At 34.0% G+C, this 14,597-nt stretch overlaps 1 long non-coding RNA gene across 1 annotated transcript; it reads left to right on the plus strand.

Annotated features, from left to right (window-relative positions):
• Nucleotides 1-9,084: 9,084 nt before the first annotated feature.
• On the plus strand, nucleotides 9,085-14,157 carry LOC147839784 (uncharacterized). Its single transcript, XR_015515120.2, has 2 exons — nucleotides 9,085-12,556; nucleotides 13,955-14,157. It is a non-coding gene; the product is annotated as an uncharacterized LOC147839784 (long non-coding RNA).
• The last annotated feature ends 440 nt before the right edge of the window (nucleotides 14,158-14,597 follow it).

The following is a 14,597-nucleotide window of genomic DNA, read 5'->3' on the forward strand; positions in this document are numbered from 1 at the left end:
TACAGTCTTGGAAAGGGATGTTCAATTCTTCAAGCCGTTTAAGAATAAGTGTGGACAAGCCTAGACCAGTAGATTCAGGAGTTATGAGAAATCCCAAGAAGTGTTCCTTTATCTCTGGTGTTTTTCCAAGACTTACAGTGCGCACAACAACAGACATCTGTTCTTGGTGACTAACATCTTGGGTGCAATCCAATATTATAGCATAATATTTAGCATCTTTAATTTCTGCCACCATTGTGTCCAATATTTTCTCACTGACACAGCCTATCAGCTCATTTTGGATGGTTTTCCCCAAGTATGTGATATGTTGTGGTCCACTGTCAATTCGTCTCACGTGATCTCTCAAAACAGGATCAAATTTAGCTAACAGTTCTACTTCTTTCAGAAAGTTTCCATTGTTTTCCTGATGTAATGTATCAACAGATCCCCTTAGTGCAAGATTTCGTTCTGCCAAGGACTGAATAATACTGATAAGGCGTGTGAGAACATCTCTCCAACGATTCTTTTCTGCTTCCAAAAGGGCCATTTCAGCTTCATCAATCGTTTTCCCCTTTGAAAGACGGAGTGCAAAGTCCTTCCATTTCGCCATTGTGTTTGCAATGATCATGGCTATTTTCATGCTGTTTCAGTAATGCACCTATATTAACCCAATCCTGTTGTCCCTCTGTTGCCAGTTTTGTTGACTTTTTGGAGAACAATTTACAACAGAAACAGTCATCATCATTTCTTTTTGAATAAGTAAGCCAGATGCACTTGATTTTTTCTCCATTAACAAGCTGTCTGTATGTGTAGTGGTAGTGGAAGCTTCGGCCATCAGGTTTTTTGGGGAATGTAAATTTTTCGTTTATAGGGAGTGACTCTCTACTTACAAGATCAGTCCTTTCTGAGTCAGACAGGCAGGATGACCACTCAGCTGGGTCAACTGGAGGAGCTGCTGATCCATGGTCAAGACTGGAAGTTGATGAGGGTGTAGATGTGACATTGATCCCAATAATCACCAAATATTGTAAAGTGTGGCTGCTGTGCTACTAATTACTTGGGACAGACGAAAACTGCGGACGTTTTATTTCTGCAGAGAATTTTGGTAAAAATCTGCGGATTTCTGTGGTATTGTTTTGGAAGAATCATACTTAAAACCTTAATATATAAAATAAAATAATAAAATCTTTTTAACTTTAATTTAATGTTTAAAATGCAAATCCAATTAGATTCACTTTATTTAGTAAACAAAGCATCTCTCATATAATATCTCTACTAAAAGACAGAAAATATTAATGTACAAAGTGCATTGTGCATAAATCAGATGAACATTTTCATTTTAGTCAATAATATTACTGTAATTAATTTAAGAACTGAATTAATATAGATTTACACACATTTACTCAAGTGAATAAACAGAATTAATGATGGGCTCAAAAATCTGTGGAAATCTGCGGAATTCTGCGTGGGCAGATTCCATGTGGGCCTACTAATTACCTGCCACCTCCACTGAGATTGGAACAGGATCAGTGGACAAAGGTGCTGGTGAATGATCATCACCTGCAGAAGATGTACCTGATAAAAGATAAAACAATAACATTGAAACAAATACTGAAATATTGAAAAAACAATAATAAAAATATAATAATATTTTAAAATAAAGTTAGCATAGTTAGATGTCATAATAGAAGGTGATGCAACTATAAAAACAACTACAACAACAAAGTAACAAAAACAAAAAGGTCTCACAAATAGCAAGATTTATTAACATCACCATTGATGTAGGGTTGTTAAAAAAACTTACATGGTATATCATCATCAGCTAAAGCACTGGCACTTGGGTCAGATGGTGTTGGTTGTGCTCCATAAAAGTTTCATAGAGGTATAGTTGAAGGAATAAAATACTATTTTAGCATTAAAAAACTATTTCAAAAAATTTAGCCTCTAAGTACACATGCTAACATTACTGGAATAATTTATAACATTTTATAACATTACTGAAATTTAATAGCAAAAAGAATCCAAACTGTTACACATTGATAAAAAAGAAGCCTATTTTCAATGATCACTCCCACAAATATTTGTAAAACAGAAGCTTATTTTTCCATAGTAATATATTAATGTTATTTTTTCCACAGTAATATATTGTTATTTTTTACACAGAAGGCAAGAACTTTAATGTAAAGGAACTTTGTATCATAGTAATAGCAAATGATCACAAAGCTATTTTTCAAATGTTTATTAAATATTAGCTTCAATGCTATGTTACCTAATGTTAGCCAGCTAACGTTATCTTCCAATATTGGCCTAGTTCAGTTGAGATTGATTTTCTCAACTTACCTTTATTATATTGTTTCTTCTCTTCCTCGGATTTCTTCTTTTTTCTTTTCTCCGCACCCGATGGATATGTCCTTTTTTGTGACATTATGTTACAGTACGACTAATATACGATATTGATCTGCAGTGCTGCTGTTTCTTCCATCAACGTAAGTTACGTCAATCAGTCGTACTGTGCAATGAGCATGCATCCTGCAGTAGCTCATTACCATATTTTTATAGCGTTTACTTTTTTAGTTTCACATTTTTTAACTGAATATTGCAATTTGTATTATTACCCTTATAAATGGCATAATATATATTTATATATTTATTTATAAAAAAAAGTTTTTTTTTTTAATCAAAACACATTTTTATTTTAGGTACTCTTGGGGGCCCCCTCGTGGCCACGGGGCCCTAAGCAGCCGCTTATCTCGCTTATGCCTTGGGCTGGCTCTGATTATATATATACCTATATCTATATCTGATTATATATATATACACACATACATACATACATACATGTACACACACACACACACATTTAATTTGTCATTGCTGAAGAAAATTTTAATAAACATACAATTTTTTACATAACCAATACATTTTTATTTTAGTGTAAAACAAGTTAACTTTGAAGTGGCATTGTTGTATAACATACTTTGAAGTTGTTAATTTTGCCTCGAAAGAGACTGAGCCTCCTTGTTCATCGGGGTGACTTTGGGACAGGCACATAGTTGGTAATTTATCTGAATTTAGATGTATTGCTAAGGATGAATAAGAGAAGATTGAAAGAGAAGATTGCTGAATCACTGGTGGTTGACTAGCAGGCTGGTAGAGTGATGTTTGAGAAGTCACTGGTGGTTGACTAGCAGGCTGGTAGATTGATGTTTGGGGGGTCACTGGTGGTTGACTAGCAGGCTGGTTGAGTGATGTTTGGGGAATTACTGGTGGTTGACTAGCAGGCTGGTAGTGTGATGTTTGGGGGGGTCACTGGTGGTTTATTAGCAGGCTGGTAGTGTGATGTTTGGGGAGTCACTGGTGGTTGATCAGCAGGCTGGTACACTAATTCTTGGGGAGTCAGTTGTGGTTGAGATGCTGGCTGATGGTGTGCTGGCTGGTGATGAGTCAGAGCAGACTGACTAACTGGCTGATAAATTGATAGATGTTGAGTCTGTGGGGGTTGACCATGAGGCTGTAAAATTGATGGCTGGTGACTCTAAAGTGGTTGACCAACTGGCTTGTTAAGTGCAGTCTCGTCTACTGATTGGTTGGATGGTAACTGATTAACTGGCTGAAAAAATGGTAGTTGATGTGTTGGCAGCTGACTTGCTGGCTGGATCGCTGATAGTTGACATGCTGTCTGGCAGAGGGAACTAACTGATTTGAATGTTGGAGGCGACACATGTGGTGGTGGCTTTAAAGCTCTCAAACTCTGCCCAAAATCATCATCATGATCACTATCAGTTAAAAGTGCAAAGTTTCTAAGCTTACAGCTTTTCCTTTCATAGAAAAATAGAAATACACTCTTTAAAAAAAGGTTCCTTGAGGTTCTATATAGAACCTTGGGGTTCTATACTGAAGTGGATTTTATACTCTTTAAAGTGTGAAGTTAATATATATATTCAAAGTGTATGTATATAATCTGCTTGTAGACTTGCATACCATTAGAAGAATTACCATATCACAAGAACTGGATAAGTTATATAGTTACCAGGTTTGGGTCAGGGGTTAACCTAGGTGGAAATTGAGGTCAGGGGTTAACCTAGGTGGAATTTGTGTGATATATGTAGAGCTAAGACAAAAGGTGCGCTCAGCTGCAGCCGGTGATCAACGAGATTAGCCGAGCGCAGGCGGGGCGGAGTTGAAAACGGAGCCGTCAAGACGGACAGCTGAACACTTCGGGACTCAAAGTTGCTGCAGTCATGATGACCGATCACATGGCGTCATCATATTTTTTTGTTATTTTTATTTATAACAACAAAACATTTACAAATAAAACAGAATACAGTCTCTACAAACTGTAGTTCCTTTTTAAACAATAAGAGAGAATTATGAATAAAATATATAACAAATGCATGAGAGAAATAAGAGGAAATGAGAGGTTAATATAAACATAAAAACGAACAGGTCTATTAAATACAAAGCAATAAGCATAAATTCTAGGAGTTAACATCAATCTTTAGGCTAATACTTCTTGTTTGAATCTGCTAAAAAAGGGTTTACATATATGTACATTTATAGATATAAAAATTTCCCATGTAAAAAGCAAAACAAGGTGTTTTGATTAGGTCTTAATAAATGACATTATTTAGGATGATGAATAAATTTTCAAAAAAAGCATTTTAATCCAAAAAGATTGTGTTGAAAAGAACAAAAGGTAAAATAAGTGAGCTATGTAGAAGTTTCCCAGAAAGAGCAGGTAGCCTTTAAATTGCTAGACAGAAAATAAAATATATATTTATATTATAATAATAAAGCCATTTTATAATTATTTAATAAAATAGTTCTTTACTTTAATTTGTTAAGAGAGCTTTAGGGGGGCAGGATCAATGATGATGATTTTCTTATTTCAAGTCTGTAAGACTTATTTGAGTTCATATTTAGGTTATTCACTAAAATATACACTAAAATATATCATTTAAATCGTTCATGGAGATGAATGCAGTAAATAGTCTGTATAAAAAAGTTAAAAAATAAACCTGTGCAAACAAGCTAACCTTTATAACCAGATTATTTAACAAAAGATGATACTGCAGTAAAATATTTGTAGTCTTTTAATAAGCAAGATGTGTACAGGATAGAGAGGGTGTGAAAAGTGAATTGTTTGTTTTGAAACTTTTGAATCGGAATTTGTCCAATTATAAACCCGAAATACACGTGTTTGTTGTCATGTGGTGAACTCGGCCAATCGTGTAATATCGGTGTCGTCATCAAAGCTCCTGCAGTCGCTCTTCAGAAACTGCACGGTCTGAGTTTGCCGTCTGATCTCGGAGCGCTGTCGCGGTACTTTGATGCCACATGTGACAGTCACGTGGCGTCGGCGCAGCATCAATCCGGACAAGATTTCTGACCAGAATGCACCGCTTTAAGACAGATTTCGATCGATCTGCGCAGCGCTGCATGAAGTCGAACGCACCTATTAACTGATGACAGAGGTGGAATTTGGGGTCAAGGGTTAAAGTAGGAGGGATCTTGTGTAACATATGGAGAACAAAGAAAAAAACTGGTGTAGAAGACTATTTAAACAGGCTATAATTTGAGTGAGACAGAATTTTTCAGACAGAGATGCTACTGGGGGTCTCCTGAAAGTTCTCCTTTGTTGTCGACAATAAAGTATATTCTTCTGATATTCATAACCTCCAGACTGAGTTTGATTGAGTAAGAGAAAACCAAGAAAACCACCACATTTGGCGTCCCTCTGGGTGGGCTGGAAAGGAGCAGGACTGGTGTTGCTGTGCATGCTGGACTGGAGAGAAAACACAAATATGTGGCCACAATAAAAAACGGTAAGCGATTTTATGCTTATTAGTTTGTGTTTTTTCTGCCAGGACCTGCTTGTACAGGTAAATACACTTGAACTGTTTCTCCAGCTTTAAAGAATTAAAAGTAAATGTAAAAAAGATATTAAAGAAAAAAGGGGTTTTGAATAACAGAAGAAAAAGAATTTGCATGCAAATGATCTGTGTTTTCCTAAGAGGGCCTTGATGGATAGGATAAACATTAACTAGTAACTGTTACCCAGATTTGGGAAATTATTAATGATATAAGATATGCATAGAGCATTTATAGGTTTTAAGAGAGAGTCTTCAATGTGTGGTGACAGTTAAGAGATTAAAGCAGAGTAAGGTATGCAAATGATCTGTGTTTTCCTAAGTGGGCCTTGATGGATAGGATAAACATTAACTAGTAACTGTTACCCAGATTTTGGAAATTATTAATGATGTAAGATATGCATAGAGCATTTATAAGTTTTAAGAGAGAGTCCTTAATGTGTGGTAACAGTTAAGAGATTAAAGTAGAGAGATGCGCGCTAAGACCTACGATACCGCTTTGTTTGAGGAGATAAACAAAGGGCTGCATGGGTAGGCGAAAGCCTGTGGTTACCGCTCTAAGGTTAGAGGGCTGCTCGGACAGGTCACTCAAGAGGAGTGTAGTGTAGAGTATTTATTTAATTGAAGTGTTTGTGTATTTGCTGCTTCAGATTGTGGCAAAATAGTCCACATTGGTGGGCAGAGAAGACTGCCTTCCTTCTCGTTGAATGGAATGAGGATGGGGGGATGCAGCTCCTGTTACACTGAGTGGAGGAGAGGAGTGAATGAGAAGAGGAAAAGTAATAAGATTAGAAGTGTGAATGTGTTTAAAAGTATGTTTTCAATAAGGAGTAGGTTAAAATAATGATTATAGTATATTATAATATAAAAGGAGGGCTGCATATGTGTGGTGTGATTTAAAGAACAATAGGAATAGTGATTGATGCAGTTTAAGAGAAGAGATTATGATATAAAGAGAGGAGTCTCTTAAATCAAAACTAATGGAACATGTTGCATTTGAAAGACACAGAGTAAAAGGCAGAATAATATAATAGTTAAACATTTTTCTGAAATTATATTTGTGTTTTAAGTTTGAATATGTTAAAAAAAGAACAATAGGCAGAGTGAACTGAAATTCCTGACATAGCAATGAGTGAAAGACAGTCTGCTCCAGGATGGGGGTAAGAGAGAGATTTATGGTGTCCATGTGTGAACAATAGATTGCCTATTTACAGCACTAGGGAAACAGAGAAGAGGAGAGTTAATGAGAGGAGATCAAACTATAGATAAAATAATGACATAGACTTTAACATAATTTGGATAGAATATAAGTTATTAATGAATAGACAAATTATAAAGTAGTATAGTAAGATAAATGAAATGAGAAAGTACTAATAATAGAGTTATATTATATAGAAAAGAGTTTGAAACTTTACTAATGAAAAAGAATAAATGAAGCCATAGTGATCAATATATATAGAGATAAAGGTAATATGGAGTAAAAGAATGTATTAAATAAACAAATAGATTTACTAAATAAGTATGGATAAATAACATATAAGTTAGTTCTTTGATTGAGAATAAGAAAGAAAAAGAAAACTTGAAAAATTAATATTGATTAACTGAAGATTTAATTAGAAAATGTGTAAGCTTTAAAATGTATAAGAAATGTATAAGAAAACCTAAGAGCTAAAAGCTCAAATTACGGAAAGGAAAAAGAATAAAATAGAAATAGAAAAAATAAGTCCACTGTTTCATAGATAAAATTAGATGTTTAAAAAATACTTACAATATAGGCACATTGAACAGATAAGATAAAAAGTAAAAAAGCAGTAACAATTTGAAGAAATAATTGACTTTAGAGAATTTGTTTGTATTTAAGGGCAATAAAAATGTCTTTCTCAAAGTCAGCTATATCATTTATTTGTAGTAAAGTACAGTGATTCAGATGAAAATCATAGAAGCTAGGTAAATGTTAAAGAATGCGTTAGAGTGAGTTTAAAAGATAAATACATTTAAAAGTTTATGCAGTAAGAAGCTAAACTGATAAGTATGCATTGCACTTTAAAAATGAAAAATGCTTTTAGTAAATAACTATGTGAATTTAATTAATAATATTAACTTTGAGATATAGCAGTAATGATTTTTGGAAAAACAGATATGGAAATAAAAAATGCAATACTAAAATATGTGACAGAGAAAATAAAAGATAAGATAATGACAAATGGCAAACAGAAGAAACATTTGATGCAAGCAGTGAGAAAATAGAAACTGAGCATAGAAAATGTTAGGGAAACTAAAATTCGATGTAAAAATGACCGGTTATTAAAGGAACACTAGCATAGATGAGGAGAAATGTAAAGTAAAGCATAATCTGAAGCTAAAGAAATTATTTAGAAGAACACTGAAGAAATAGAAAATTAAACATTTACATATGATAAAATGATTGTGAATTAGAGAAAAATAAACTGTTAAACCGTAAAGAGGAGAAAATAGATGAGAGGAGTCTCCATTTGATGAAAAAAAAAATGGGAAAGAAGGAAAGACTTTCATGAGCTAAATTCCATATATTAATTAAGAGGACAAAGGGATGGACTTTGGGGGACTGTGGTCTCTTACCTACCAGACATCTCTGAGTGCACTGGCAAATGGAAAAGGTGTTTGAAAAACACAATGGACAAACTGTTGGCTGTGGACATTTGTGAAAGCAGTGAGGCAGACACTGCATGCCCAGGAATTACTGAGGACTGGAAAGGCTACTTATGTTCAGAGACACTAAAAAGAGGCAAACAAGCTAATGATGAACTGATCAAAGAGAAAAAGCGCTCCACCAGAACTTTACAACAGCTCAATGAAAGAAGCCAGCACTAAGAAAGAAGGGGGAAACACTGTGCCCTGATATGGACACCACAGAAAAGACTACACCAATCTATGAACCAGTTGTCTACTCAGGGTGTGAGGAGGGGGAGTCTGGCAGTCCATCTCAAAGCAGTCGTCCTATAGTCCAAATTGAGTACAATGTGACCACTCAGAGGGCAAAATAAGAGCAAAAGTGTAGCTACCCATTCTTGTATCAAATCAGACTCCTGTCAATTTGATAAAAAGAAAAGTATCATGTAAACTGTAAGAAAAGTCTTAGATGATAATGTACAATGAAGATTTAAATGTGTAAGGTTGAAATGATAAATTATGAAGAATGTTAAATTATTTTGGTTCATTTTCATAGGTTAACTCATAGAGATTATTGAACATAAGAGGATAAATTATAATGCATGGTGGTGATAAAAAAAGATAATAAAAGACAGTTTTTGATAACTAAAAAAATAATAATTTGGGTTAGAAGTTGATGAAGTTAAGTATTTAAGTTAAAATTAGGGAAAACTTATTTTGAGTAAACTAAAATAAGATTTGGGAGAAAAATTATGTCAGAGATTAAGACAGAAAAGTGATTTATACTTGAAGAGAATGAAAAAAAAAAGTGAAATGAACTCACAGTACTGAATAGGTCAAAAAGTAACAATTCTAAATGTACTAAAAGAATAAGCGAAAGAGAAAAGTGTTTAAACAAATAAAAAACAGAAAACAGGTTGTTTTACATATGTGAAGGAATAATTAAAAGTAAAAAAGGATTAAGGACTAAAGATGAATAATCAGATCAGCTAGAGAGGGAACCTATAAAGAAATCCAGTGATTTTTCAGTCAACTGATAAAAAATTACAACAAAAGTTTATGAATAACCAGTTTGATGTGAGAGCAGGAAGGAATTAGGAGCTGAAAATGCTGAAAAGTGAAAAATGGTAATGAATATAAAATGCAAAATAAGAAATGGCTCAGAAACAAGAAATTATTTAGGTAAGTGTCAAATTTTAATAATGATTAACAGTTCAGGACATTAAGGGAAAACAAAATTAGCCAGCATAGGGAGGAGTAATTAAAATTTAACCAGATGCAGGTCTGTTATATGCTGGAATAGGCATTATTGAAACTTTTGAGAACATAGCAATAAGAGAAACATTTAGATATGGTATGGCATTTCTAATTAAAGTCAATTTCAATTCGGTTGTGATTGTGTAGGTGACTAATAAAATGGATTCTATTTGAATTCAATTTGAATTTAAAGTTTGATCATGGCGTTAATCAAAACAGACAAAAGTAGAGGTTGTAAAATTTATGATTTAAGAACAGTCAGTGAATTTCTTAGCAGAGGTTCCTAACACGCACTGTACTTAAATTTGTTAGTTTGGATGCCAAAAATGTTAAAGTAATTAATTGATTTCTGTTTAGGTAATTAACAGAGGAGGGTAGACACTTGGTTACAATTAAAGTAAATAGGCGGATATACATACATAGATTAGAATGCATAAAAGGATTTAGAATATTTCGTGATGGATGTTGTAACGTGTAGGATTTAGTTATCTGCAGGTACATCTAGCTCAAGCTAAGTAAAAGACAGAAATAAATTTTTTTAGGGATGATTGGTTTAGTGTTAACAAGATTCTGTATCTATTCCAGATGCAATAATAACTGATAAGATGATAAATAAGAAAATAGATTTTTCATTAAAGAAAATAGGGTAGCAGGTCTAACAATAGTATAGAGTCACAACCTTAATTAGATTATAGTACAAATAAACAACGTACTAGTCTTTATGAATATAGCATCAAAGGGAAGCAAAAAAGATAGGTATGATTTTTGTAATAGGAAGTACAGATTGTTGATACAACAGCATTTCTAGATATTGTCATTGGTGATGTACATGGATTTAATTAAGGGTGAAGTGGTAAGGAAGATTAAGCAGCAAGGATAATAATCTCCTTTTTGAATGCAGTGATTGGTGAATTGTTGTACACATATGACATCTGTGTAAAGTAGAATGTGAGTAAAAGATCAGCGGTAGGCCTAAGGGGATATTCAAGAACTTGATTGTGGATGTTGTGAAATGATAAAATTAGCTTAGGGCAAGAGATACAAACTTTTGGGCATGACAGTTTTGGTAGATGAGTGAAGGTAATTCCATCAGCAGAACAGGGAAGAAGGAACAGTTATTACATTTAAGACAAGAGAAGTCTCAGATTTGGAATAACCTCTGAAGAAAGTTCAAATAATGTGTCCGCATTTAAAAACAAATTAAAGTAATTAAAGTCAATTAAAGTGAATAAAGGTAATTAAGTAGATAAATAAGTGGATATGTGATTCAGTGAATAGATAAGTAAATGTATTGATAAAGAATTGGAAATCAAGAAAATTGACCAATTACACATAATTGTAAGGAATGATTGAAAGAGCTAAAGATGATTCATCAAGGCCTAGTTTAACAAGATGTGTTAAAATAATACACCTTTTGCATTAATAAGTGATTGCATGAAAACTGACAGAAACAAGCAACTAACATTGCATGAAATACTATTGGGTCGACCCTTGCATGTAATCTCCTATTTAACCTTGTGGAATGTTTGGAGAACATTTATAATGCATTGGAAAGAAGTTTGGTCTTTTATGAGGAAACTAACTGCCATGTGCAAAGCGATATCTGTACAGGAAACCAAAAAGGACCAGAAGCAGGAGATTAATTCGGTGATCGAGTATATCTGAGGTGTTCTGGAGAAAGTGGAGTGAAGTCAGGAGAAATGGACCTTATGCCAAGGTTGCCAAAGGGGATGCCATCAACTGGATACCATCTGGACCACAGCACAAGACAGCTAAAGGAAAAAGCTCCAGCAAGAGAAAGCTAACGGGAAACAGAGGAGGCAGAAAATCTTGAAGCTCAACCAATTGCAAAGTGTGGTAGAAGGAGTTCATCAGAACAGTTAAAAGAGTAATTCTGATTATATACCTGAGTGAAATATACAGAAGGTGACACAAGTTCAAGTGATGATAATCACCACAACTTCAGGTTACAGAATCTCAACATAAAGACTCTATCAATACTTTTTAAGGCTAGAACGAAACAAAGAATGCTCGCAAGTATGTGCCAGATTTAGGGTCAAAAAGATGAACTAGTGCTAAAAATTTTTATAGTTTAGATAAAGAAGAGGATGATGAAGAGGATCCATGCCTTGGGTGCTAAGTGCTAGTAACCTCTACCCCAAAACGGCGGCTCTCTACGATACGCAAAGTATCTGGGCTGAAGATCAACATACTCTACGGATTATGTGTGTGGATGTTAGATTAGAATATTGTGTTGTGACCCTAGATTGGGAGATTGTGCATGTTTATTTTTTGTTTTAGTTTTATTCTTTACTGTATGTTAAATAATCATGACCCCCAGAAGCAAATAGATAACTAATTGTATGCTTAAAATATTCCTTTTTATGATAACAAAATAGAATCAAGTCTTTTACTATGTTCTTGTCAAATCAGGACATAGATGTTTGGTTTGATTCTATTCCAAAGTGCAATTACATGATTTGGTCATTTGTAATAATACTGTGACATATATTTGTCATTAGGTAATATGGTTGAGGGCTAGATCATGGAGTTGCACTATGGGCCAAAAGCAAGAAGATTAAGACTTGAAGTCTTAAGAGGAGGGATTATATGAAGTGGATTTTATACTCTTTAAAGTGTGAAGTTAATATATATATTCAAAGTGTATGTATATAATCTGCTTGTAGACTTGCATACCATTAGAAGAATTACCATATCACAAGAACTGGATAAGTTATATAGTTACCAGGTTTGGGTCAGGGGTTAACCTAGGTGGAAATTGAGGTCAGGGGTTAACCTAGGTGGAATTTGTGTGATATATGTAGAGCTAAGACAAAAGGTGCGTTCGACATGAAGCTCAGCTGCAGCCGGTGATCAACGAGATTAGCCGAGCGCAGGCGGGGCGGAGTTGAAAACGGAGCCGTCAAGACGGACAGCTGAACACTTCGGGACTCAAAGTTGCTGCAGTCATGATGACCGATCACATGGCGTCATCATATTTTTTTGTTATTTTTATTTATAACAACAAAACATTTACAAATAAAACAGAATACAGTCTCTACAAACTGTAGTTCCTTTTTAAACAATAAGAGAGAATTATGAATAAAATATATAACAAATGCATGAGAGAAATAAGAGGAAATGAGAGGTTAATATAAACATAAAAACGAACAGGTCTATTAAATACAAAGCAATAAGCATAAATTCTAGGAGTTAACATCAATCTTTAGGCTAATACTTCTTGTTTGAATCTGCTAAAAAAGGGTTTACATATATGTACATTTATAGATATAAAAATTTCCCATGTAAAAAGCAAAACAAGGTGTTTTGATTAGGTCTTAATAAATGACATTATTTAGGATGATGAATGAATTTCAAAAAAAGCATTTTAATCAAAAAAGATTGTGTTGAAAAGATTAAAAGGTAAAATAAGTGAGCTATGTAGAAGTTTCCCAGAAAGAGCAGGTAGCCTTTAAATTGCTAGACAGAAAATAAAATATATATTTATATTATAATAATAAAGCCATTTTATAATTATTTAATAAAATAGTTCTTTACTTTAATTTGTTAAGAGAGCTTTAGGGGGGCAGGATCAATGATGATGATTTTCTTATTTCAAGTCTGTAAGACTTATTTGAGTTCATATTTAGGTTATTCACTAAAATATACACTAAAATATATCATTTAAATCGTTCATGGAGATGAATGCAGTAAATAGTCTGTATAAAAAAGTTAAAAAATAAACCTGTGCAAACAAGCTAACCTTTATAACCAGATTATTTAACAAAAGATGATACTGCAGTAAAATATTTGTAGTCTTTTAATAAGCAAGATGTGTACAGGATAGAGAGGGTGTGAAAAGTGAATTGTTTGTTTTGAAACTTTTGAATCGGAATTTGTCCAATTATAAACCCGAAATACACGTGTTTGTTGTCATGTGGTGAACTCGGCCAATCGTGTAATATCGGTGTCGTCATCAAAGCTCCTGCAGTCGCTCTTCAGAAACTGCACGGTCTGAGTTTGCCGTCTGATCTCGGAGCGCTGTCGCGGTACTTTGATGCCACATGTGACAGTCACGTGGCGTCGGCGCAGCATCAATCCGGACAAGATTTCTAACCAGAATGCACCGCTTTAAGACAGATTTCGATCGATCTGCGCAGCGCTGCATGAAGTCGAACGCACCTATTAACTGATGACAGAAGTGGAATTTGGGGTCAAGGGTTAAAGTAGGAGGGATCTTGTGTAACATATGGAGAACAAAGAAAAAAACTGGTGTAGAAGACTATTTAAACAGGCTATAATTTGAGTGAGACAGAATTTTTCAGACAGAGATGCTACTGGGGGTCTCCTGAAAGTTCTCCTTTGTTGTCGACAATAAAGTATATTCTTCTGATATTCATAACCTCCAGACTGAGTTTGATTGAGTAAGAGAAAACCAAGAAAACCACCACAATACTTGGCCAGTAGAACCTTTTACCTAAAAAATGGTTCCATTTAGAACCCTTAGAAACCACATAGAAACCTTTTGGATTAAAATGGTTCTATAAATTTTGAATCATAACATAATTATGTAGTAAAGATTATAAAATAATTATAAGCTATAACACAGAGAGACAAAGCTTTTTGTGTCAAAACCTAGTTTATAGATACTCAGTGTTCAATATTTTTGACAAATTATTTTGTGAAATAAATAAAATAACCAATTTATTTAGACTGTGCAGTAACATGTTGTTATGGTTTAATGATTTATTTTAAACTAATAATCATAAAAAAAGCCCTCTGGTGACGTCATTGACAAGGACATCATCATGGACTGGTGGTGAAGAGCCTCGAGAGTGACGG

Source organism: Danio rerio, chromosome 18, assembly GCF_052040795.2.
Source record: "Danio rerio strain M-AB ecotype USA chromosome 18, GRCz13ab, whole genome shotgun sequence".
NCBI lineage: Eukaryota > Metazoa > Chordata > Actinopteri > Cypriniformes > Danionidae > Danio > Danio rerio.